The 24,356-nt window shown below is 38.1% G+C and overlaps 24 non-coding genes across 24 annotated transcripts; all 24 read left to right on the forward strand.

Moving 5' to 3' along the window:
- Positions 1-957: 957 nt before the first annotated feature.
- On the forward strand, positions 958-1,040 carry TRNAL-UAA. Its single transcript has one exon. It is a non-coding gene; the product is annotated as a tRNA-Leu (tRNA).
- A 431-nt stretch (positions 1,041-1,471) lies between these two features.
- Positions 1,472-1,554, forward strand: TRNAL-UAA. Its single transcript has one exon. It is a non-coding gene; the product is annotated as a tRNA-Leu (tRNA).
- Positions 1,555-2,587: 1,033 nt separating this feature from the next.
- Positions 2,588-2,670, forward strand: TRNAL-UAA. The gene has a single exon. It is a non-coding gene; the product is annotated as a tRNA-Leu (tRNA).
- A 431-nt stretch (positions 2,671-3,101) lies between these two features.
- On the forward strand, positions 3,102-3,184 carry TRNAL-UAA. The gene has a single exon. It is a non-coding gene; the product is annotated as a tRNA-Leu (tRNA).
- Positions 3,185-4,217: 1,033 nt separating this feature from the next.
- On the forward strand, positions 4,218-4,300 carry TRNAL-UAA. The gene has a single exon. It is a non-coding gene; the product is annotated as a tRNA-Leu (tRNA).
- Positions 4,301-4,731: 431 nt separating this feature from the next.
- On the forward strand, positions 4,732-4,814 carry TRNAL-UAA. Its single transcript has one exon. It is a non-coding gene; the product is annotated as a tRNA-Leu (tRNA).
- A 1,033-nt stretch (positions 4,815-5,847) lies between these two features.
- Positions 5,848-5,930, forward strand: TRNAL-UAA. Its single transcript has one exon. It is a non-coding gene; the product is annotated as a tRNA-Leu (tRNA).
- A 431-nt stretch (positions 5,931-6,361) lies between these two features.
- Positions 6,362-6,444, forward strand: TRNAL-UAA. Its single transcript has one exon. It is a non-coding gene; the product is annotated as a tRNA-Leu (tRNA).
- Positions 6,445-7,477: 1,033 nt separating this feature from the next.
- Positions 7,478-7,560, forward strand: TRNAL-UAA. Its single transcript has one exon. It is a non-coding gene; the product is annotated as a tRNA-Leu (tRNA).
- Positions 7,561-7,991: 431 nt separating this feature from the next.
- TRNAL-UAA lies at positions 7,992-8,074 on the forward strand. The gene has a single exon. It is a non-coding gene; the product is annotated as a tRNA-Leu (tRNA).
- Positions 8,075-9,107: 1,033 nt separating this feature from the next.
- TRNAL-UAA lies at positions 9,108-9,190 on the forward strand. The gene has a single exon. It is a non-coding gene; the product is annotated as a tRNA-Leu (tRNA).
- Positions 9,191-9,621: 431 nt separating this feature from the next.
- On the forward strand, positions 9,622-9,704 carry TRNAL-UAA. Its single transcript has one exon. It is a non-coding gene; the product is annotated as a tRNA-Leu (tRNA).
- A 1,033-nt stretch (positions 9,705-10,737) lies between these two features.
- On the forward strand, positions 10,738-10,820 carry TRNAL-UAA. Its single transcript has one exon. It is a non-coding gene; the product is annotated as a tRNA-Leu (tRNA).
- Positions 10,821-13,711: 2,891 nt separating this feature from the next.
- On the forward strand, positions 13,712-13,794 carry TRNAL-UAA. Its single transcript has one exon. It is a non-coding gene; the product is annotated as a tRNA-Leu (tRNA).
- Positions 13,795-15,345: 1,551 nt separating this feature from the next.
- On the forward strand, positions 15,346-15,428 carry TRNAL-UAA. Its single transcript has one exon. It is a non-coding gene; the product is annotated as a tRNA-Leu (tRNA).
- A 1,032-nt stretch (positions 15,429-16,460) lies between these two features.
- On the forward strand, positions 16,461-16,543 carry TRNAL-UAA. Its single transcript has one exon. It is a non-coding gene; the product is annotated as a tRNA-Leu (tRNA).
- Positions 16,544-16,973: 430 nt separating this feature from the next.
- Positions 16,974-17,056, forward strand: TRNAL-UAA. Its single transcript has one exon. It is a non-coding gene; the product is annotated as a tRNA-Leu (tRNA).
- A 1,032-nt stretch (positions 17,057-18,088) lies between these two features.
- On the forward strand, positions 18,089-18,171 carry TRNAL-UAA. The gene has a single exon. It is a non-coding gene; the product is annotated as a tRNA-Leu (tRNA).
- Positions 18,172-18,602: 431 nt separating this feature from the next.
- Positions 18,603-18,685, forward strand: TRNAL-UAA. The gene has a single exon. It is a non-coding gene; the product is annotated as a tRNA-Leu (tRNA).
- Positions 18,686-19,718: 1,033 nt separating this feature from the next.
- On the forward strand, positions 19,719-19,801 carry TRNAL-UAA. The gene has a single exon. It is a non-coding gene; the product is annotated as a tRNA-Leu (tRNA).
- Positions 19,802-20,232: 431 nt separating this feature from the next.
- On the forward strand, positions 20,233-20,315 carry TRNAL-UAA. Its single transcript has one exon. It is a non-coding gene; the product is annotated as a tRNA-Leu (tRNA).
- Positions 20,316-21,348: 1,033 nt separating this feature from the next.
- TRNAL-UAA lies at positions 21,349-21,431 on the forward strand. Its single transcript has one exon. It is a non-coding gene; the product is annotated as a tRNA-Leu (tRNA).
- Positions 21,432-21,862: 431 nt separating this feature from the next.
- Positions 21,863-21,945, forward strand: TRNAL-UAA. The gene has a single exon. It is a non-coding gene; the product is annotated as a tRNA-Leu (tRNA).
- A 1,546-nt stretch (positions 21,946-23,491) lies between these two features.
- TRNAL-UAA lies at positions 23,492-23,574 on the forward strand. The gene has a single exon. It is a non-coding gene; the product is annotated as a tRNA-Leu (tRNA).
- The last annotated feature ends 782 nt before the right edge of the window (positions 23,575-24,356 follow it).

The following is a 24,356-nucleotide window of genomic DNA, read 5'->3' on the forward strand; positions in this document are numbered from 1 at the left end:
TGCATTATGAAAATTTGACTTTTTCTGGATGCAGTCTCAAAATGTCAACCTTGGGTTAATCAAAAACAAATCAAAGCCATTTATACATACCACACTGGCCAAGTGGTTAAGGTTTTGGAAATAAAATCCAAAAGATTTGTATCTATTTGGGTGTAAACCCCTCTCCAAACGTGAGGCTTATATTTGAAATTCTGCCAAGTTTCCTTCAAAGGAGCCAATCCTGGAATAACATTGAAGCTATTTTTGCATAGTCACAAAAACTTTCACCTGTCGCAACAATGAACTTTATGTTAACAACACTGCTTAAATTCCTGGGCTTTAAACTCAAATTGCTACTTAAAGCAAAGAAAATTAAGATTCAAAGTCAGTTATTGAAGAAAGAAATTGTATAAACCTACATAAAGAGCTTTGTTGTTATAACTGTTGAAACGCTGAAGGTGACAACAGTTGACCCTCGGAGCAAGCGTTTTATTTTTAGCCATCAACATTTCATTATGAAAATTCAGCTTTTTGTGTATGTAGTCTCAAAATGCCAACCTAGGGTTCATGAAGAGCAAATGATAGCCATTTGTTCATTGGTTCTTAGCAGGGTGACAAAATGGTTAAGGATTTGGAAATAAAACCATTAGATGCGTATCCATGTGGGTGTGAACACCTCTCCAAGTGTGAGGTTTACCTTTCGGAGGTCTGTCACATTTCCTGCAAAGGAGCCAACCCTGGAGCAACATTGAAGCTGTACGCGCATGGCCACAAGAACTTTCCCCTGTCGCAACAATGAACTTTATGTTATGACCAAGACATGAATTCCTTGGCTTTAGAGTCAAAATTGCTATTTAAGGAAAAGATAATTAAGCTTTAAAGTTAGTTCATAAAGATAGAAATTGTTTAAACCTATAGAAAGTGCTGTGGTGTTACAACTGCTACCTTTGATGGCAAGCGACCAATTCACAGACTTTCACCAGGATGGCCGAGTGGTTAAGGCGTTGGACTTAAGATCCAATGGATATATATCCGCGTGGGTTCAAACCCCACTCCTGGTAGCCCTTTTCTTTAAAACGCTGAGGGTGATGACAACTAACACTCTGAGCAAGCTTTTTTCGGCCATCAACATTTCAATAATAATCTTTGGCTTTTTGTGTATGTGTATCCATATGGGTGTGAACCACTCTCCAAGCGTAAGGATGTTTTTTGGAGTTCTCCCAAGTTTCCTACAAAGGAGCCAATCCTGGAATAACATTGAAGCTATTCTTGCATGGTCATAAAAACTTTCTCTAGTCGTCGCAACAATGATGTTTATGTTGTGACCACTAGATAAATTCATTGGCTTTGCACACGCAATTGCCATTTAAGGCAAAGATAATTAAGTTTCCAAGTCATTTCTTAAAGATAGAAATTATATAAACCTATGTAAAGAACTGTGGTGTTATAACTGTTTCCTTTAATTGCAAGAAATAAAAGCTCATAGACTTTCACCAGGATGGCCGAGTGGTTAAGGCGTTGGACTTAAGATCCAATGGATATGTATCCGCGTGGGTTCAAACCCCACTCCTGGTATATCCTTTCTTTAAAAACGCTGAAGGAAAGTACAGTTGGTCCTGGGAGCAAGCGTTTCATTATCAGCAATCAAGATTGCATTATGAAAATTTGACTTTTTCTGGATGCAGTCTCAAAATGTCAACCTTGGGTTAATCAAAAACAAATCAAAGCCATTTGTACATACCACACTGGCCAAGTGGTTAAGGTTTTGGAAATAAAATCCAAAAGATTTGTATCTATTTGGGTGTAAACCCCTCTCCAAACGTGAGGCTTATATTTGAAATTCTGCCAAGTTTCCTTCAAAGGAGCCAATCCTGGAATAACATTAAAGCTATTTTTGCATAGTCACAAAAACTTTCACCTGTCGCAACAATGAACTTTATGTTAACAACACTGCTTAAATTCCTGGGCTTTAAACTCAAATTGCTACTTAAAGCAAAGAAAATTAAGATTCAAAGTCAGTTATTGAAGAAAGAAATTGTATAAACCTACATAAAGAGCTTTGTTGTTATAACTGTTGAAACGCTGAAGGTGACAACAGTTGACCCTCGGAGCAAGCGTTTTATTTTTAGCCATCAACATTTCATTATGAAAATTCAGCTTTTTGTGTATGTAGTCTCAAAATGCCAACCTAGGGTTCATGAAGAGCAAATGATAGCCATTTGTTCATTGGTTCTTAGCAGGGTGACAAAATGGTTAAGGATTTGGAAATAAAACCATTAGATGCGTATCCATGTGGGTGTGAACACCTCTCCAAGTGTGAGGTTTACCTTTCGGAGGTCTGTCACATTTCCTGCAAAGGAGCCAACCCTGGAGCAACATTGAAGCTGTACGCGCATGGCCACAAGAACTTTCCCCTGTCGCAACAATGAACTTTATGTTATGACCAAGACATGAATTCCTTGGCTTTAGAGTCAAAATTGCTATTTAAGGAAAAGATAATTAAGCTTTAAAGTTAGTTCATAAAGATAGAAATTGTTTAAACCTATAGAAAGTGCTGTGGTGTTACAACTGCTACCTTTGATGGCAAGCGACCCATTCACAGACTTTCACCAGGATGGCCGAGTGGTTAAGGCGTTGGACTTAAGATCCAATGGATATATATCCGCGTGGGTTCAAACCCCACTCCTGGTAGCCCTTTTCTTTAAAACGCTGAGGGTGATGACAACTAACACTCTGAGCAAGCTTTTTTCGGCCATCAACATTTCAATAATAATCTTTGGCTTTTTGTGTATGTGTATCCATATGGGTGTGAACCACTCTCCAAGCGTAAGGATGTTTTTTGGAGTTCTCCCAAGTTTCCTACAAAGGAGCCAATCCTGGAATAACATTGAAGCTATTCTTGCATGGTCATAAAAACTTTCTCTAGTCGTCGCAACAATGATGTTTATGTTGTGACCACTAGATAAATTCATTGGCTTTGCACACGCAATTGCCATTTAAGGCAAAGATAATTAAGTTTCCAAGTCATTTCTTAAAGATAGAAATTATATAAACCTATGTAAAGAACTGTGGTGTTATAACTGTTTCCTTTAATTGCAAGAAATAAAAGCTCATAGACTTTCACCAGGATGGCCGAGTGGTTAAGGCGTTGGACTTAAGATCCAATGGATATGTATCCGCGTGGGTTCAAACCCCACTCCTGGTATATCCTTTCTTTAAAAACGCTGAAGGAAAGTACAGTTGGTCCTGGGAGCAAGCGTTTCATTATCAGCAATCAAGATTGCATTATGAAAATTTGACTTTTTCTGGATGCAGTCTCAAAATGTCAACCTTGGGTTAATCAAAAACAAATCAAAGCCATTTGTACATACCACACTGGCCAAGTGGTTAAGGTTTTGGAAATAAAATCCAAAAGATTTGTATCTATTTGGGTGTAAACCCCTCTCCAAACGTGAGGCTTATATTTGAAATTCTGCCAAGTTTCCTTCAAAGGAGCCAATCCTGGAATAACATTAAAGCTATTTTTGCATAGTCACAAAAACTTTCACCTGTCGCAACAATGAACTTTATGTTAACAACACTGCTTAAATTCCTGGGCTTTAAACTCAAATTGCTACTTAAAGCAAAGAAAATTAAGATTCAAAGTCAGTTATTGAAGAAAGAAATTGTATAAACCTACATAAAGAGCTTTGTTGTTATAACTGTTGAAACGCTGAAGGTGACAACAGTTGACCCTCGGAGCAAGCGTTTTATTTTTAGCCATCAACATTTCATTATGAAAATTCAGCTTTTTGTGTATGTAGTCTCAAAATGCCAACCTAGGGTTCATGAAGAGCAAATGATAGCCATTTGTTCATTGGTTCTTAGCAGGGTGACAAAATGGTTAAGGATTTGGAAATAAAACCATTAGATGCGTATCCATGTGGGTGTGAACACCTCTCCAAGTGTGAGGTTTACCTTTCGGAGGTCTGTCACATTTCCTGCAAAGGAGCCAACCCTGGAGCAACATTGAAGCTGTACGCGCATGGCCACAAGAACTTTCCCCTGTCGCAACAATGAACTTTATGTTATGACCAAGACATGAATTCCTTGGCTTTAGAGTCAAAATTGCTATTTAAGGAAAAGATAATTAAGCTTTAAAGTTAGTTCATAAAGATAGAAATTGTTTAAACCTATAGAAAGTGCTGTGGTGTTACAACTGCTACCTTTGATGGCAAGCGACCAATTCACAGACTTTCACCAGGATGGCCGAGTGGTTAAGGCGTTGGACTTAAGATCCAATGGATATATATCCGCGTGGGTTCAAACCCCACTCCTGGTAGCCCTTTTCTTTAAAACGCTGAGGGTGATGACAACTAACACTCTGAGCAAGCTTTTTTCGGCCATCAACATTTCAATAATAATCTTTGGCTTTTTGTGTATGTGTATCCATATGGGTGTGAACCACTCTCCAAGCGTAAGGATGTTTTTTGGAGTTCTCCCAAGTTTCCTACAAAGGAGCCAATCCTGGAATAACATTGAAGCTATTCTTGCATGGTCATAAAAACTTTCTCTAGTCGTCGCAACAATGATGTTTATGTTGTGACCACTAGATAAATTCATTGGCTTTGCACACGCAATTGCCATTTAAGGCAAAGATAATTAAGTTTCCAAGTCATTTCTTAAAGATAGAAATTATATAAACCTATGTAAAGAACTGTGGTGTTATAACTGTTTCCTTTAATTGCAAGAAATAAAAGCTCATAGACTTTCACCAGGATGGCCGAGTGGTTAAGGCGTTGGACTTAAGATCCAATGGATATGTATCCGCGTGGGTTCAAACCCCACTCCTGGTATATCCTTTCTTTAAAAACGCTGAAGGAAAGTACAGTTGGTCCTGGGAGCAAGCGTTTCATTATCAGCAATCAAGATTGCATTATGAAAATTTGACTTTTTCTGGATGCAGTCTCAAAATGTCAACCTTGGGTTAATCAAAAACAAATCAAAGCCATTTGTACATACCACACTGGCCAAGTGGTTAAGGTTTTGGAAATAAAATCCAAAAGATTTGTATCTATTTGGGTGTAAACCCCTCTCCAAACGTGAGGCTTATATTTGAAATTCTGCCAAGTTTCCTTCAAAGGAGCCAATCCTGGAATAACATTGAAGCTATTTTTGCATAGTCACAAAAACTTTCACCTGTCGCAACAATGAACTTTATGTTAACAACACTGCTTAAATTCCTGGGCTTTAAACTCAAATTGCTACTTAAAGCAAAGAAAATTAAGATTCAAAGTCAGTTATTGAAGAAAGAAATTGTATAAACCTACATAAAGAGCTTTGTTGTTATAACTGTTGAAACGCTGAAGGTGACAACAGTTGACCCTCGGAGCAAGCGTTTTATTTTTAGCCATCAACATTTCATTATGAAAATTCAGCTTTTTGTGTATGTAGTCTCAAAATGCCAACCTAGGGTTCATGAAGAGCAAATGGTAGCCATTTGTTCATTGGTTCTTAGCAGGGTGACAAAATGGTTAAGGATTTGGAAATAAAACCATTAGATGCGTATCCATGTGGGTGTGAACACCTCTCCAAGTGTGAGGTTTACCTTTCGGAGGTCTGTCACATTTCCTGCAAAGGAGCCAACCCTGGAGCAACATTGAAGCTGTACGCGCATGGTCACAAGAACTTTCCCCTGTCGTAACAATGAACTTTATGTTATGACCAAGACATGAATTCCTTGGCTTTAGAGTCAAAATTGCTATTTAAGGAAAAGATAATTAAGCTTTAAAGTTAGTTCATAAAGATAGAAATTGTTTAAACCTATAGAAAGTGCTGTGGTGTTACAACTGCTACCTTTGATGGCAAGCGACCCATCCACAGACTTTCACCAGGATGGCCGAGTGGTTAAGGCGTTGGACTTAAGATCCAATGGATATATATCCGCGTGGGTTCAAACCCCACTCCTGGTAGCCCTTTTCTTTAAAACGCTGAGGGTGATGACAACTAACACTCTGAGCAAGCTTTTTTCGGCCATCAACATTTCAATAATAATCTTTGGCTTTTTGTGTATGTGTATCCATATGGGTGTGAACCACTCTCCAAGCGTAAGGATGTTTTTTGGAGTTCTCCCAAGTTTTCTACAAAGAAGCCAATCCTGGAATAACATTGAAGCTATTCTTGCATGGTCATAAAAACTTTCTCTAGTCGTCGCAACAATGATGTTTATGTTGTGAACACTAGATAAATTCATTGGCTTTGCACACGCAATTGCCATTTAAGGCAAAGATAATTAAGTTTCCAAGTCATTTCTTAAAGATAGAAATTATATAAACCTATGTAAAGAACTGTGGTGTTATAACTGTTTCCTTTAATTGCAAGAAATAAAAGCTCATAGACTTTCACCAGGATGGCCGAGTGGTTAAGGCGTTGGACTTAAGATCCAATGGATATGTATCCGCGTGGGTTCAAACCCCACTCCTGGTATATCCTTTCTTTAAAAACGCTGAAGGAAAGTACAGTTGGTCCTGGGAGCAAGCGTTTTATTATCAGCAATCAAGATTGCATTATGAAAATTTGACTTTTTCTGGATGCAGTCTCAAAATGTCAATCTTGGGTTAATCAAAAACAAATCAAAGCCATTTGTACATACCACACTGGCCAAGTGGTTAAGGTTTTGGAAATAAAATCCAAAAGATTTGTATCTATTTGGGTGTAAACCCCTCTCCAAACGTGAGGCTTATATTTGAAATTCTGCCAAGTTTCCTTCAAAGGAGCCAATCCTGGAATAACATTGAAGCTATTTTTGCATAGTCACAAAAACTTTCACCTGTCGCAACAATGAACTTTATGTTAACAACACTGCTTAAATTCCTGGGCTTTAAACTCAAATTGCTACTTAAAGCAAAGAAAATTAAGATTCAAAGTCAGTTATTGAAGAAAGAAATTGTATAAACCTACATAAAGAGCTTTGTTGTTATAACTGTTGAAACGCTGAAGGTGACAACAGTTGACCCTCGGAGCAAGCGTTTTATTTTTAGCCATCAACATTTCATTATGAAAATTCAGCTTTTTGTGTATGTAGTCTCAAAATGCCAACCTAGGGTTCATGAAGAGCAAATGATAGCCATTTGTTCATTGGTTCTTAGCAGGGTGACAAAATGGTTAAGGATTTGGAAATAAAACCATTAGATGCGTATCCATGTGGGTGTGAACACCTCTCCAAGTGTGAGGTTTACCTTTCGGAGGTCTGTCACATTTCCTGCAAAGGAGCCAACCCTGGAGCAACATTGAAGCTGTACGCGCATGGCCACAAGAACTTTCCCCTGTCGCAACAATGAACTTTATGTTATGACCAAGACATGAATTCCTTGGCTTTAGAGTCAAAATTGCTATTTAAGGAAAAGATAATTAAGCTTTAAAGTTAGTTCATAAAGATAGAAATTGTTTAAACCTATAGAAAGTGCTGTGGTGTTACAACTGCTACCTTTGATGGCAAGCGACCAATTCACAGACTTTCACCAGGATGGCCGAGTGGTTAAGGCGTTGGACTTAAGATCCAATGGATATATATCCGCGTGGGTTCAAACCCCACTCCTGGTAGCCCTTTTCTTTAAAACGCTGAGGGTGATGACAACTAACACTCTGAGCAAGCTTTTTTCGGCCATCAACATTTCAATAATAATCTTTGGCTTTTTGTGTATGTGTATCCATATGGGTGTGAACCACTCTCCAAGCGTAAGGATGTTTTTTGGAGTTCTCCCAAGTTTCCTACAAAGGAGCCAATCCTGGAATAACATTGAAGCTATTCTTGCATGGTCATAAAAACTTTCTCTAGTCGTCGCAACAATGATGTTTATGTTGTGACCACTAGATAAATTCATTGGCTTTGCACACGCAATTGCCATTTAAGGCAAAGATAATTAAGTTTCCAAGTCATTTCTTAAAGATAGAAATTATATAAACCTATGTAAAGAACTGTGGTGTTATAACTGTTTCCTTTAATTGCAAGAAATAAAAGCTCATAGACTTTCACCAGGATGGCCGAGTGGTTAAGGCGTTGGACTTAAGATCCAATGGATATGTATCCGCGTGGGTTCAAACCCCACTCCTGGTATATCCTTTCTTTAAAAACGCTGAAGGAAAGTACAGTTGGTCCTGGGAGCAAGCGTTTCATTATCAGCAATCAAGATTGCATTATGAAAATTTGACTTTTTCTGGATGCAGTCTCAAAATGTCAACCTTGGGTTAATCAAAAACAAATCAAAGCCATTTGTACATACCACACTGGCCAAGTGGTTAAGGTTTTGGAAATAAAATCCAAAAGATTTGTATCTATTTGGGTGTAAACCCCTCTCCAAACGTGAGGCTTATATTTGAAATTCTGCCAAGTTTCCTTCAAAGGAGCCAATCCTGGAATAACATTAAAGCTATTTTTGCATAGTCACAAAAACTTTCACCTGTCGCAACAATGAACTTTATGTTAACAACACTGCTTAAATTCCTGGGCTTTAAACTCAAATTGCTACTTAAAGCAAAGAAAATTAAGATTCAAAGTCAGTTATTGAAGAAAGAAATTGTATAAACCTACATAAAGAGCTTTGTTGTTATAACTGTTGAAACGCTGAAGGTGACAACAGTTGACCCTCGGAGCAAGCGTTTTATTTTTAGCCATCAACATTTCATTATGAAAATTCAGCTTTTTGTGTATGTAGTCTCAAAATGCCAACCTAGGGTTCATGAAGAGCAAATGATAGCCATTTGTTCATTGGTTCTTAGCAGGGTGACAAAATGGTTAAGGATTTGGAAATAAAACCATTAGATGCGTATCCATGTGGGTGTGAACACCTCTCCAAGTGTGAGGTTTACCTTTCGGAGGTCTGTCACATTTCCTGCAAAGGAGCCAACCCTGGAGCAACATTGAAGCTGTACGCGCATGGCCACAAGAACTTTCCCCTGTCGCAACAATGAACTTTATGTTATGACCAAGACATGAATTCCTTGGCTTTAGAGTCAAAATTGCTATTTAAGGAAAAGATAATTAAGCTTTAAAGTTAGTTCATAAAGATAGAAATTGTTTAAACCTATAGAAAGTGCTGTGGTGTTACAACTGCTACCTTTGATGGCAAGCGACCCATTCACAGACTTTCACCAGGATGGCCGAGTGGTTAAGGCGTTGGACTTAAGATCCAATGGATATATATCCGCGTGGGTTCAAACCCCACTCCTGGTAGCCCTTTTCTTTAAAACGCTGAGGGTGATGACAACTAACACTCTGAGCAAGCTTTTTTCGGCCATCAACATTTCAATAATAATCTTTGGCTTTTTGTGTATGTGTATCCATATGGGTGTGAACCACTCTCCAAGCGTAAGGATGTTTTTTGGAGTTCTCCCAAGTTTCCTACAAAGGAGCCAATCCTGGAATAACATTGAAGCTATTCTTGCATGGTCATAAAAACTTTCTCTAGTCGTCGCAACAATGATGTTTATGTTGTGACCACTAGATAAATTCATTGGCTTTGCACACGCAATTGCCATTTAAGGCAAAGATAATTAAGTTTCCAAGTCATTTCTTAAAGATAGAAATTATATAAACCTATGTAAAGAACTGTGGTGTTATAACTGTTTCCTTTAATTGCAAGAAATAAAAGCTCATAGACTTTCACCAGGATGGCCGAGTGGTTAAGGCGTTGGACTTAAGATCCAATGGATATGTATCCGCGTGGGTTCAAACCCCACTCCTGGTATATCCTTTCTTTAAAAACGCTGAAGGAAAGTACAGTTGGTCCTGGGAGCAAGCGTTTCATTATCAGCAATCAAGATTGCATTATGAAAATTTGACTTTTTCTGGATGCAGTCTCAAAATGTCAACCTTGGGTTAATCAAAAACAAATCAAAGCCATTTGTACATACCACACTGGCCAAGTGGTTAAGGTTTTGGAAATAAAATCCAAAAGATTTGTATCTATTTGGGTGTAAACCCCTCTCCAAACGTGAGGCTTATATTTGAAATTCTGCCAAGTTTCCTTCAAAGGAGCCAATCCTGGAATAACATTAAAGCTATTTTTGCATAGTCACAAAAACTTTCACCTGTCGCAACAATGAACTTTATGTTAACAACACTGCTTAAATTCCTGGGCTTTAAACTCAAATTGCTACTTAAAGCAAAGAAAATTAAGATTCAAAGTCAGTTATTGAAGAAAGAAATTGTATAAACCTACATAAAGAGCTTTGTTGTTATAACTGTTGAAACGCTGAAGGTGACAACAGTTGACCCTCGGAGCAAGCGTTTTATTTTTAGCCATCAACATTTCATTATGAAAATTCAGCTTTTTGTGTATGTAGTCTCAAAATGCCAACCTAGGGTTCATGAAGAGCAAATGGTAGCCATTTGTTCATTGGTTCTTAGCAGGGTGACAAAATGGTTAAGGATTTGGAAATAAAACCATTAGATGCGTATCCATGTGGGTGTGAACACCTCTCCAAGTGTGAGGTTTACCTTTCGGAGGTCTGTCACATTTCCTGCAAAGGAGCCAACCCTGGAGCAACATTGAAGCTGTACGCGCATGGTCACAAGAACTTTCCCCTGTCGTAACAGTGAACTTTATGTTATGACAAAGACATGAATTCCTTGGCTTTAGAGTCAAAATTGCTATTTAAGGAAAAGATAATTAAGCTTTAAAGTTAGTTCATAAAGATAGAAATTGTTTAAACCTATAAAAAGTGCTGTGGTGTTACAACTGCTACCTTTGATGGCAATCGATCCTTTCACAGACTTTCACCAGGATGGCCGAGTGGTTAAGGCGTTGGACTTAAGATCCAATGGATATATATCCGCGTGGGTTCAAACCCCACTCCTGGTAGCCCTTTTCTTTAAAACGCTGAGGGTGATGACAACTAACACTCTGAGCAAGCTTTTTTCGGCCATCAACATTTCAATAATAATCTTTGGCTTTTTGTGTATGTGTATCCATATGGGTGTGAACCACTCTCCAAGCGTAAGGATGTTTTTTGGAGTTCTCCCAAGTTTCCTACAAAGGAGCCAATCCTGGAATAACATTGAAGCTATTCTTGCATGGTCATAAAAACTTTCTCTAGTCGTCGCAACAATGATGTTTATGTTGTGACCACTAGATAAATTCATTGGCTTTGCACACGCAATTGCCATTTAAGGCAAAGATAATTAAGTTTCCAAGTCATTTCTTAACCGCCTCACGTCCGCCCATAGGATATAAACGTCCTATGGGTGGACGTCTATTTCTGACAGCACGTTTTAAAACGTCCTGTCAGAAATAGCAGCTGCACGCTAATCGTGCAGCTGCTGATCGGGTTGCCCGCTGTCAGTGACAGCAGGGCAACCCTAAGACAAGGCAGGGACAGTGCCCAGGTGTCCCTGCCTTCACGATCGCTGCAGACACAGCGCTCACCGAGCGCTGTGTCTGCAGAGCAGGAAGCGCTGTGCGCTTCCTGTTCCGGCCCGGCGGTCATGTGACCGCCGTGACCGGAGAGTGCAGGGGCTGTGTGAGGTCTCTCAGAGACCTCGATCAGCCCTGCTGTGAGGCTGTACAGCGCAGGATTGCTGCTGTACAGCCTCTCTAGGGGTGCATTTGTCCTGTAACTGGGGCTACTATGTCAGCCCCAGTTACAGGAGAAATCAACTGTGAAAAAAAAAAGAAAAAGTGAAGTAAATGTCCCCCAGAGGTCTTGTATGACCTTATGGGGGACGAAAAGTGTAAAAAAAAATAAAAAAAATAAAGGGTTGAAAAAATAAAATAAAATAAAGTTTCACATGTAAAAAAAAAAAAAGTTCCCAAGTTAGGAATAAAAAAAAAAAAATTAAAATAGAAAAAATAAAGTAAAATAGACATATTTAGTATTGCCGCGTCCGTAAAAACCAGCTCTATAAAAATATCACATGACCTAACCCCTCGGATGAACACCGTAAAAAATAAATAAAAAAAACTGTGTCAAAACAAGCAATTTTTGTCACCTTGCATCACAAAAGGTGCAACACCAAGTGATCAAAAACGCGTATGTCCCACAAAATGGTACCAATAAAACCGTCACCTCATCCCGCAAAAAATGAGCCCCTACATAAGAAAATCTCTCAAAAAATAAAAAAACTATAGCTCTTAGAACATGGAGACACTAAAACATAATTTTTTTGGTTTCAAAAATGCTATTATTGTGTTAAAGTGAAACAAATAAAAAAAAGTATACATATTAGGTATTGCCGCGTCCGTAAAAACCAGCTCTATAAAAATATCACATGACCTAACCCCTCGGGTGAACACCGTAAAAAAAAAAAAAAAAAAACTGTGTCAAAACAAGCAATTTTTGTCACCTTGCATCACAAAAGGTGCAACACCAAGTGATCAAAAACGCGTATGTCCCACAAAATGGTACCAATAAAACCGTCACCTCATCCCGCAAAAAATGAGCCCCTACATAAGAAAATCTCTCAAAAAATAAAAAAACTATAGCTCTCAGAACATGGACACATTAAAACATAATTTTTTGGTTTCAAAAATGCTATTATTGTGTAAAACTTTAATAAATGAGAAAAAGTATACATATTAGGTATCGCTACGTCCGTAACAATCTGCTCTATAAAAATGTCACTTGACTGAACCCCTAAGGTGAACGCTGTAAAAATAAATAAATAGAAACTGTGCTAAAACAACCAATTTTTTGGTCACCTTGCCCCATAAAGTGTTATATTGAATGATCAAAAAATCATATGTACCCAAAAATAGTACTAATAAAACTGGCACCTTATCCCCTAGTTTCCAAAATGGGGTCACTTCTTGGGAGTTTCTACTGTAAGGGTGCATCAGGGGGCTTCAAATGGGACATGGCATCTAAAAACCATGTGGAGTTCCTTTCCTTCTGCGCCCTGCCGTGTGCCCATACAGCAGTTTACGACCACATGTGGGGTGTTTCTGTAAACCGCAGAATCTGGGTAATAAATATTGAGTTTTGTTTGGCTGTTAACCATCGATGTGTTAGAGAAAAAAATTGATTAAAATGAAAAATCTGCCAAAAAAGTGAAATTTAAAAATTTGATCTCCATTTTCCTTTAATTCTTGTGGAACGCCTAAAGGGTTAACAAAGTTTGTAAAATCGGTTTTGAATACCTTGAGGGGTGTAGTTTCTACAATGGGGTCATTTATGGGGGTATCCACTATGTAGGCCCCACAAAGTGACTTCAGACCTGAACTGGTCCTTATAAAGTGGGTTTTGGCAATTTTCTTAAAAATTTGAAGAATTGCTTCTAAACTTCTAAGCCGTCTAACGTCCTAAAAAAATAAAATGACATTTCCAAAATGATGCCAACATAAAGTAGACATATGGGGAATGTTAAATAATAAATATTTTATGAGGTATCACTTTCTGTTTTAAAAGCAGAGAAATAGAAATTTAGAAAATTGCGATTTTTTTTACATTTTTGGGTAAATTTGGGATTTTTTCATAAATAAAGGTGAAATATTTTGACTCAAATTTATGACTATCATGAAGTACAATGTGTCACGAGAAAACAATCTCTGAATGACTTGGATAAATAAAGGCGTTCCAAAGTTATTACCACATAAAGTGAGATATGTCCGTTTTGCAAAATTTGGCCTGGTCAGGAAGGGGGCAAAGGGCCCAGATGGGAAGTGGTTAAAGATAGAAATTATATAAACCTATGTAAAGAACTGTGGTGTTATGACTGTTTCCTTTAATTGCAAGAAATAAAAGCTCATAGACTTTCACCAGGATGGCCGAGTGGTTAAGGCGTTGGACTTAAGATCCAATGGATATGTATCCGCGTGGGTTCAAACCCCACTCCTGGTATATCCTTTCTTTAAAAACGCTGAAGGAAAGTACAGTTGGTCCTGGGAGCAAGCGTTTCATTATCAGCAATCAATATTGCATTATGAAAATTTGACTTTTTCTGGATGCAGTCTCAAAATGTCAACCTTGGGTTAATCAAAAACAAATCAAAGCCATTTGTACATACCACACTGGCCAAGTGGTTAAGGTTTTGGAAATAAAATCCAAAAGATTTGTATCTATTTGGGTGTAAACCCCTCTCCAAACGTGAGGCTTATATTTGAAATTCTGCCAAGTTTCCTTCAAAGGAGCCAATCCTGGAATAACATTGAAGCTATTTTTGCATAGTCACAAAAACTTTCACCTGTCGCAACAATGAACTTTATGTTAACAACACTGCTTAAATTCCTGGGCTTTAAACTCAAATTGCTACTTAAAGCAAAGAAAATTAAGATTCAAAGTCAGTTATTGAAGAAAGAAATTGTATAAACCTACATAAAGAGCTTTGTTGTTATAACTGTTGAAACGCTGAAGGTGACAACAGTTGACCCTCGGAGCAAGCGTTTTATTTTTAGCCATCAACATTTCATTATGAAAATTCAGCTTTTTATGTATGTAGTCTCAAAATGCCAACCTAGGGTTCATGAAGAGCAAATGATAGCCATTTGTTCATTGGTTCTTAGCAGGGTGACAAAATGGTTAAGGATTTGGAAATAAAACCATTAGATGTGTATCCATGTGGGTGTGAACACCTCTCCAAGTGTGAGGTTTACCTTTCGGAGGTCTGTCACATTTCCTGCAAAGGAGCCAACCCTGGAGCAACATTGAAGCTGTACGCGCATGGTCACAAGAACTTTCCCCTGTCGCAACAATGAACTTTATGTTATGACCAAGACATGAATTCCTTGGCTTTAGAGTCAAAATTGCTATTTAAGGAAAAGATAATTAAGCTTTAAAGTTAGTTCATAAAGATAGAAATTGTTTAAACCTATAGAAAGTGCTGTGGTGTGGTGTTACAACTGCTACCTTTGATGGCAAGCGACCATTCACAGACTTTCACCAGGATGGCCGAGTGGTTAAGGCGTTGGATTAAGATCCAATGGATATATATCCGCGTGGGTTCAAACCCCACTCCTGGTAGCCCTTTTCTTTAAAACGCTGAGGGTGATGACAACTAACACTCTGAGCAAGCTTTTTTTCGGCCATCAACATTTCAATAATAATCTTTGGCTTTTTGTGTATGTGTATCCATATGGGTGTGAACCACTCTCCAAGCGTAAGGATGTTTTTTGGAGTTCTCCCAAGTTTCCTACAAAGGAGCCAATCCTGGAATAACATTGAAGCTATTCTTGCATGGTCATAAAAACTTTCTCTAGTCGTCGCAACAATGATGTTTATGTTGTGACCACTAGATAAATTCATTGGCTTTGCACACGCAATTGCCATTTAAGGCAAAGATAATTAAGTTTCCAAGTCATTTCTTAAAGATAGAAATTATATAAACCTATGTAAAGAACTGTGGTGTTATAACTGTTTCCTTTAATTGCAAGAAATAAAAGCTCATAGACTTTCACCAGGATGGCCGAGTGGTTAAGGCGTTGGACTTAAGATCCAATGGATATGTATCCGCGTGGGTTCAAACCCCACTCCTGGTATATCCTTTCTTTAAAAACGCTGAAGGAAAGTACAGTTGGTCCTGGGAGCAAGCGTTTCATTATCAGCAATCAAGATTGCATTATGAAAATTTGACTTTTTCTGGATGCAGTCTCAAAATGTCAACCTTGGGTTAATCAAAAACAAATCAAAGCCATTTATACATACCACACTGGCCAAGTGGTTAAGGTTTTGGAAATAAAATCCAAAAGATTTGTATCTATTTGGGTGTAAACCCCTCTCCAAACGTGAGGCTTATATTTGAAATTCTGCCAAGTTTCCTTCAAAGGAGCCAATCCTGGAATAACATTGAAGCTATTTTTGCATAGTCACAAAAACTTTCACCTGTCGCAACAATGAACTTTATGTTAACAACACTGCTTAAATTCCTGGGCTTTAAACTCAAATTGCTACTTAAAGCAAAGAAAATTAAGATTCAAAGTCAGTTATTGAAGAAAGAAATTGTATAAACCTACATAAAGAGCTTTGTTGTTATAACTATTGAAACGCTGAAGGTGACAACAGTTGACCCTCGGAGCAAGCGTTTTATTTTTAGCCATCAACATTTCATTATGAAAATTCAGCTTTTTGTGTATGTAGTCTCAAAATGCCAACCTAGGGTTCATGAAGAGCAAATGATAGCCATTTGTTCATTGGTTCTTAGCAGGGTGACAAAATGGTTAAGGATTTGGAAATAAAACCATTAGATGTGTATCCATGTGGGTGTGAACACCTCTCCAAGTGTGAGGTTTACCTTTCGGAGGTCTGTCACATTTCCTGCAAAGGAGCCAACCCTGGAGCAACATTGAAGCTGTACGCGCATGGCCACAAGAACTTTCCCCTGTCGCAACAATGAACTTTATGTTATGACCAAGACATGAATTCCTTGGCTTTAGAGTCAAAATTGCTATTTAAGGAAAAGATAATTAAGCTTTAAAGTTAGTTCATAAGGATAGAAATTGTTTAAACCTATAGAAAGTGCTGTGGTGTTACAACTGCTACCTTTGATGGCAAGCGACCATTCACAGACTTTCACCAGGATGGCCGAGTGGTTAAGGCGTTGGACTTAAGATCCAATGGATATATATCCGCGTGGGTTCAAACCCCACTCCTGGTAGCCCTTTTCTTTAAAACGCTGAGGGTGATGACAACTAACACTCTGAGCAAGCTTTTTTCGGCCATCAACATTTCAATAATAATCTTTGGCTTTTGTGTATGTGTATCCATATGGGTGTGAACCACTCTCCAAGCGTAAGGATGTTTTTTGGAGTTCTCCCAAGTTTCCTACAAAGAAGCCAATCCTGGAATAACATTGAAGCTATTCTTGCATGGTCATAAAAACTTTCTCTAGTCGTCGCAACAATGATGTTTATGTTGTGACCACTAGATAAATTCATTGGCTTTGCACACGCAATTGCCATTTAAGGCAAAGATAATTAAGTTTCCAAGTCATTTCTTAAAGATAGAAATTATATAAACCTATGTAAAGAACTGTGGTGTTATAACTGTTTCCTTTAATTGCAAGAAATAAAAGCTCATAGACTTTCACCAGGATGGCCGAGTGGTTAAGGCGTTGGACTTAAGATCCAATGGATATGTATCCGCGTGGGTTCAAACCCCACTCCTGGTATATCCTTTCTTTAAAAACGCTGAAGGAAAGTACAGTTGGTCCTGGGAGCAAGCGTTTTATTATCAGCAATCAAGATTGCATTATGAAAATTTGACTTTTTCTGGATGCAGTCTCAAAATGTCAACCTTGGGTTAATCAAAAACAAATCAAAGCCATTTGTACATACCACACTGGCCAAGTGGTTAAGGTTTTGGAAATAAAATCCAAAAGATTTGTATCTATTTGGGTGTAAACCCCTCTCCAAACGTGAGGCTTATATTTGAAATTCTGCCAAGTTTCCTTCAAAGGAGCCAATCCTGGAATAACATTAAAGCTATTTTTGCATAGTCACAAAAACTTTCACCTGTCGCAACAATGAACTTTATGTTAACAACACTGCTTAAATTCCTGGGCTTTAAACTCAAATTGCTACTTAAAGCAAAGAAAATTAAGATTCAAAGTCAGTTATTGAAGAAAGAAATTGTATAAACCTACATAAAGAGCTTTGTTGTTATAACTGTTGAAACGCTGAAGGTGACAACAGTTGACCCTCGGAGCAAGCGTTTTATTTTTAGCCATCAACATTTCATTATGAAAATTCAGCTTTTTGTGTATGTAGTCTCAAAATGCCAACCTAGGGTTCATGAAGAGCAAATGATAGCCATTTGTTCATTGGTTCTTAGCAGGGTGACAAAATGGTTAAGGATTTGGAAATAAAACCATTAGATGCGTATCCATGTGGGTGTGAACACCTCTCCAAGTGTGAGGTTTACCTTTCGGAGGTCTGTCACATTTCCTGCAAAGGAGCCAACCCTGGAGCAACATTGAAGCTGTACGCGCATGGCCACAAGAACTTTCCCCTGTCGCAACAATGAACTTTATGTTATGACCAAGACATGAATTCCTTGGCTTTAGAGTCAAAATTGCTATTTAAGGAAAAGATAATTAAGCTTTAAAGTTAGTTCATAAAGATAGAAATTGTTTAAACCTATAGAAAGTGCTGTGGTGTTACAACTGCTACCTTTGATGGCAAGCGACCATTCACAGACTTTCACCAGGATGGCCGAGTGGTTAAGGCGTTGGACTTAAGATCCAATGGATATATATCCGCGTGGGTTCAAACCCCACTCCTGGTAGCCCTTTTCTTTAAAACGCTGAGGGTGATGACAACTAACACTCTGAGCAAGCTTTTTTCGGCCATCAACATTTCAATAATAATCTTTGGCTTTTTGTGTATGTGTATCCATATGGGTGTGAACCACTCTCCAAGCGTAAGGATGTTTTTTGGAGTTCTCCCAAGTTTCCTACAAAGAAGCCAATCCTGGAATAACATTGAAGCTATTCTTGCATGGTCATAAAAACTTTCTCTAGTCGTCGCAACAATGATGTTTATGTTGTGACCACTAGATAAATTCATTGGCTTTGCACACGCAATTGCCATTTAAGGCAAAGATAATTAAGTTTCCAAGTCATTTCTTAAAGATAGAAATTATATAAACCTATGTAAAGAACTGTGGTGTTATAACTGTTTCCTTTAATTGCAAGAAATAAAAGCTCATAGACTTTCACCAGGATGGCCGAGTGGTTAAGGCGTTGGACTTAAGATCCAATGGATATGTATCCGCGTGGGTTCAAACCCCACTCCTGGTATATCCTTTCTTTAAAAACGCTGAAGGAAAGTACAGTTGGTCCTGGGAGCAAGCGTTTTATTATCAGCAATCAAGATTGCATTATGAAAATTTGACTTTTTCTGGATGCAGTCTCAAAATGTCAACCTTGGGTTAATCAAAAACAAATCAAAGCCATTTGTACATACCACACTGGCCAAGTGGTTAAGGTTTTGGAAATAAAATCCAAAAGATTTGTATCTATTTGGGTGTAAACCCCTCTCCAAACGTGAGGCTTATATTTGAAATTCTGCCAAGTTTCCTTCAAAGGAGCCAATCCTGGAATAACATTAAAGCTATTTTTGCATAGTCACAAAAACTTTCACCTGTCGCAACAATGAACTTTATGTTAACAACACTGCTTAAATTCCTGGGCTTTAAACTCAAATTGCTACTTAAAGCAAAGAAAATTAAGATTCAAAGTCAGTTATTGAAGAAAGAAATTGTATAAACCTACATAAAGAGCTTTGTTGTTATAACTATTGAAACGCTGAAGGTGACAACAGTTGACCCTCGGAGCAAGCGTTTTATTTTTAGCCATCAACATTTCATTATGAAAATTCAGCTTTTTGTGTATGTAGTCTCAAAATGCCAACCTAGGGTTCATGAAGAGCAAATGGTAGCCATTTGTTCATTGGTTCTTAGCAGGGTGACAAAATGGTTAAGGATTTGGAAATAAAACCATTAGATGCGTATCCATGTGGGTGTGAACACCTCTCCAAGTGTGAGGTTTACCTTTCGGAGGTCTGTCACATTTCCTGCAAAGGAGCCAACCCTGGAGCAACATTGAAGCTGTACGCGCATGGCCACAAGAACTTTCCCCTGTCGCAACAATGAACTTTATGTTATGACCAAGACATGAATTCCTTGGCTTTAGAGTCAAAATTGCTATTTAAGGAAAAGATAATTAAGCTTTAAAGTTAGTTCATAAAGATAGAAATTGTTTAAACCTATAGAAAGTGCTGTGGTGTTACAACTGCTACCTTTGATGGCAAGCGACCCATCCACAGACTTTCACCAGGATGGCCGAGTGGTTAAGGCGTTGGACTTAAGATCCAATGGATATATATCCGCGTGGGTTCAAACCCCACTCCTGGTAGCCCTTTTCTTTAAAACGCTGAGGGTGATGACAACTAACACTCTGAGCAAGCTTTTTTCGGCCATCAACATTTCAATAATAATCTTTGGCTTTTTGTGTATGTGTATCCATATGGGTGTGAACCACTCTCCAAGCGTAAGGATGTTTTTTGGAGTTCTCCCAAGTTTCCTACAAAGGAGCCAATCCTGGAATAACATTGAAGCTATTCTTGCATGGTCATAAAAACTTTCTCTAGTCGTCGCAACAATGATGTTTATGTTGTGACCACTAGATAAATTCATTGGCTTTGCACACGCAATTGCCATATAAGGCAAAGATAATTAAGTTTCCAAGTCATTTCTTAAAGATAAAAATTATATAAACCTATGTAAAGAACTGTGGTGTTATAACTGTTTCCTTTAATTGCAAGAAATAAAAGCTCATAGACTTTCACCAGGATGGCCGAGTGGTTAAGGCGTTGGACTTAAGATCCAATGGATATGTATCCGCGTGGGTTCAAACCCCACTCCTGGTATATCCTTTCTTTAAAAACGCTGAAGGAAAGTACAGTTGGTCCTGGGAGCAAGCGTTTTATTATCAGCAATCAAGATTGCATTATGAAAATTTGACTTTTTCTGGATGCAGTCTCAAAATGTCAACCTTGGGTTAATCAAAAACAAATCAAAGCCATTTGTACATACCACACTGGCCAAGTGGTTAAGGTTTTGGAAATAAAATCCAAAAGATTTGTATCTATTTGGGTGTAAACCCCTCTCCAAACGTGAGGCTTATATTTGAAATTCTGCCAAGTTTCCTTCAAAGGAGCCAATCCTGGAATAACATTGAAGCTATTTTTGCATAGTCACAAAAACTTTCACCTGTCGCAACAATGAACTTTATGTTAACAACACTGCTTAAATTCCTGGGCTTTAAACTCAAATTGCTACTTAAAGCAAAGAAAATTAAGATTCAAAGTCAGTTATTGAAGAAAGAAATTGTATAAACCTACATAAAGAGCTTTGTTGTTATAACTGTTGAAACGCTGAAGGTGACAACAGTTGACCCTCGGAGCAAGCGTTTTATTTTTAGCCATCAACATTTCATTATGAAAATTCAGCTTTTTGTGTATGTAGTCTCAAAATGCCAACCTAGGGTTCATGAAGAGCAAATGATAGCCATTTGTTCATTGGTTCTTAGCAGGGTGACAAAATGGTTAAGGATTTGGAAATAAAACCATTAGATGTGTATCCATGTGGGTGTGAACACCTCTCCAAGTGTGAGGTTTACCTTTCGGAGGTCTGTCACATTTCCTGCAAAGGAGCCAACCCTGGAGCAACATTGAAGCTGTACGCGCATGGCCACAAGAACTTTCCCCTGTCGCAACAATGAACTTTATGTTATGACCAAGACATGAATTCCTTGGCTTTAGAGTCAAAATTGCTATTTAAGGAAAAGATAATTAAGCTTTAAAGTTAGTTCATAAAGATAGAAATTGTTTAAACCTATAGAAAGTGCTGTGGTGTTACAACTGCTACCTTTGATGGCAAGCGACCAATTCACAGACTTTCACCAGGATGGCCGAGTGGTTAAGGCGTTGGACTTAAGATCCAATGGATATATATCCGCGTGGGTTCAAACCCCACTCCTGGTAGCCCTTTTCTTTAAAACGCTGAGGGTGATGACAACTAACACTCTGAGCAAGCTTTTTTCGGCCATCAACATTTCAATAATAATCTTTGGCTTTTTGTGTATGTGTATCCATATGGGTGTGAACCACTCTCCAAGCGTAAGGATGTTTTTTGGAGTTCTCCCAAGTTTCCTACAAAGAAGCCAATCCTGGAATAACATTGAAGCTATTCTTGCATGGTCATAAAAACTTTCTCTAGTCGTCGCAACAATGATGTTTATGTTGTGACCACTAGATAAATTCATTGGCTTTGCACACGCAATTGCCATTTAAGGCAAAGATAATTAAGTTTCCAAGTCATTTCTTAAAGATAGAAATTATATAAACCTATGTAAAGAACTGTGGTGTTATAACTGTTTCCTTTCATTGCAAGAAATAAAAGCGCATAGACTTTCACCAGGATGGCCGAGTGGTTAAGGCGTTGGACTTAAGATCCAATGGATATGTATCCGCGTGGGTTCAAACCCCACTCCTGGTATATCCTTTCTTTAAAAACGCTGAAGGAAAGTACAGTTGGTCCTGGGAGCAAGCGTTTCATTATCAGCAATCAAGATTGCATTATGAAAATTTGACTTTTTCTGGATGCAGTCTCAAAATGTCAACCTTGGGTTAATCAAAAACAAATCAAAGCCATTTGTACATACCACACTGGCCAAGTGGTTAAGGTTTTGGAAATAAAATCCAAAAGATTTGTATCTATTTGGGTGTAAACCCCTCTCCAAACGTGAGGCTTATATTTGAAATTCTGCCAAGTTTCCTTCAAAGGAGCCAATCCTGGAATAACATTGAAGCTATTTTTGCATAGTCACAAAAACTTTCACCTGTCGCAACAATGAACTTTATGTTAACAACACTGCATAAATTCCTGGGCTTTAAACTCAAATTGCTACTTAAAGCAAAGAAAATTAAGATTCAAAGTCAGTTATTGAAGAAAGAAATTGTATAAACCTACATAAAGAGCTTTGTTGTTATAACTGTTGAAACGCTGAAGGTGACAACAGTTGACCCTCGGAGCAAGCGTTTTATTTTTAGCCATCAACATTTCATTATGAAAATTCAGCTTTTTGTGTATGTAGTCTCAAAATGCCAACCTAGGGTTCATGAAGAGCAAATGATAGCCATTTGTTCATTGGTTCTTAGCAGGGTGACAAAATGGTTAAGGATTTGGAAATAAAACCATTAGATGCGTATCCATGTGGGTGTGAACACCTCTCCAAGTGTGAGGTTTACCTTTCGGAGGTCTGTCACATTTCCTGCAAAGGAGCCAACCCTGGAGCAACATTGAAGCTGTACGCGCATGGTCACAAGAACTTTCCCCTGTCGTAACAGTGAACTTTATGTTATGACCAAGACATGAATTCCTTGGCTTTAGAGTCAAAATTGCTATTTAATGAAAATATAATTAAGCTTTAAAGTTAGTTCATAAAGATAGAAATTGTTTAAACCTATAGAAAGTGCTGTGGTGTTACAACTGCTACCTTTGATGGCAAGCGACCATTCACAGACTTTCACCAGGATGGCTGAGTGGTTAAGGCGTTGGACTTAAGATCCAATGGATATATATCCGCGTGGGTTCAAACCCCACTCCTGGTAGCCCTTTTCTTTAAAACGCTGAGGGTGATGACAACTAACACTCTGAGCAAGCTTTTTTCGGCCATCAACATTTCAATAATAATCTTTGGCTTTTTGTGTATGTGTATCCATATGGGTGTGAACCACTCTCCAAGCGTAAGGATGTTTTTTGGAGTTCTCCCAAGTTTCCTACAAAGGAGCCAATCCTGGAATAACATTGAAGCTATTCTTGCATGGTCATAAAAACTTTATCTAGTCGTCGCAACAATGATGTTTATGTTGTGACCACTAGATAAATTCATTGGCTTTGCACACGCAATTGCCATTTAAGGCAAAGATAATTAAGTTTCCAAGTCATTTCTTAAAGATAGAAATTATATAAACCTATGTAAAGAACTGTGGTGTTATAACTGTTTCCTTTAATTGCAAGAAATAAAAGCTCATAGACTTTCACCAGGATGGCCGAGTGGTTAAGGCGTTGGACTTAAGATCCAATGGATATGTATCCGCGTGGGTTCAAACCCCACTCCTGGTATATCCTTTCTTTAAAAACGCTGAAGGAAAGTACAGTTGGTCCTGGGAGCAAGCGTTTCATTATCAGCAATCAAGATTGCATTATGAAAATTTGACTTTTTCTGGATGCAGTCTCAAAATGTCAACCTTGGGTTAATCAAAAACAAATCAAAGCCATTTGTACATACCACACTGGCCAAGTGGTTAAGGTTTTGGAAATAAAATCCAAAAGATTTGTATCTATTTGGGTGTAAACCCCTCTCCAAACGTGAGGCTTATATTTGAAATTCTGCCAAGTTTCCTTCAAAGGAGCCAATCCTGGAATAACATTAATGCTATTTTTGCATAGTCACAAAAACTTTCACCTGTCGCAACAATGAACTTTATGTTAACAACACTGCATAAATTCCTGGGCTTTAAACTCAAATTGCTACTTAAAGCAAAGAAAATTAAGATTCAAAGTCAGTTATTGAAGAAAGAAATTGTATAAACCTACATAAAGAGCTTTGTTGTTATAACTGTTGAAACGCTGAAGGTGACAACAGTTGACCCTCGGAGCAAGCGTTTTATTTTTAGCCATCAACATTTCATTATGAAAATTCAGCTTTTTGTGTATGTAGTCTCAAAATGCCAACCTAGGGTTCATGAAGAGCAAATGATAGCCATTTGTTCATTGGTTCTTAGCAGGGTGACAAAATGGTTAAGGATTTGGAAATAAAACCATTAGATGCGTATCCATGTGGGTGTGAACACCTCTCCAAGTGTGAGGTTTACCTTTCGGAGGTCTGTCACATTTCCTGCAAA

This window comes from Bufo bufo, unplaced genomic scaffold (assembly GCF_905171765.1).
Source record: "Bufo bufo unplaced genomic scaffold, aBufBuf1.1, whole genome shotgun sequence".
Lineage (NCBI taxonomy): Eukaryota > Metazoa > Chordata > Amphibia > Anura > Bufonidae > Bufo > Bufo bufo.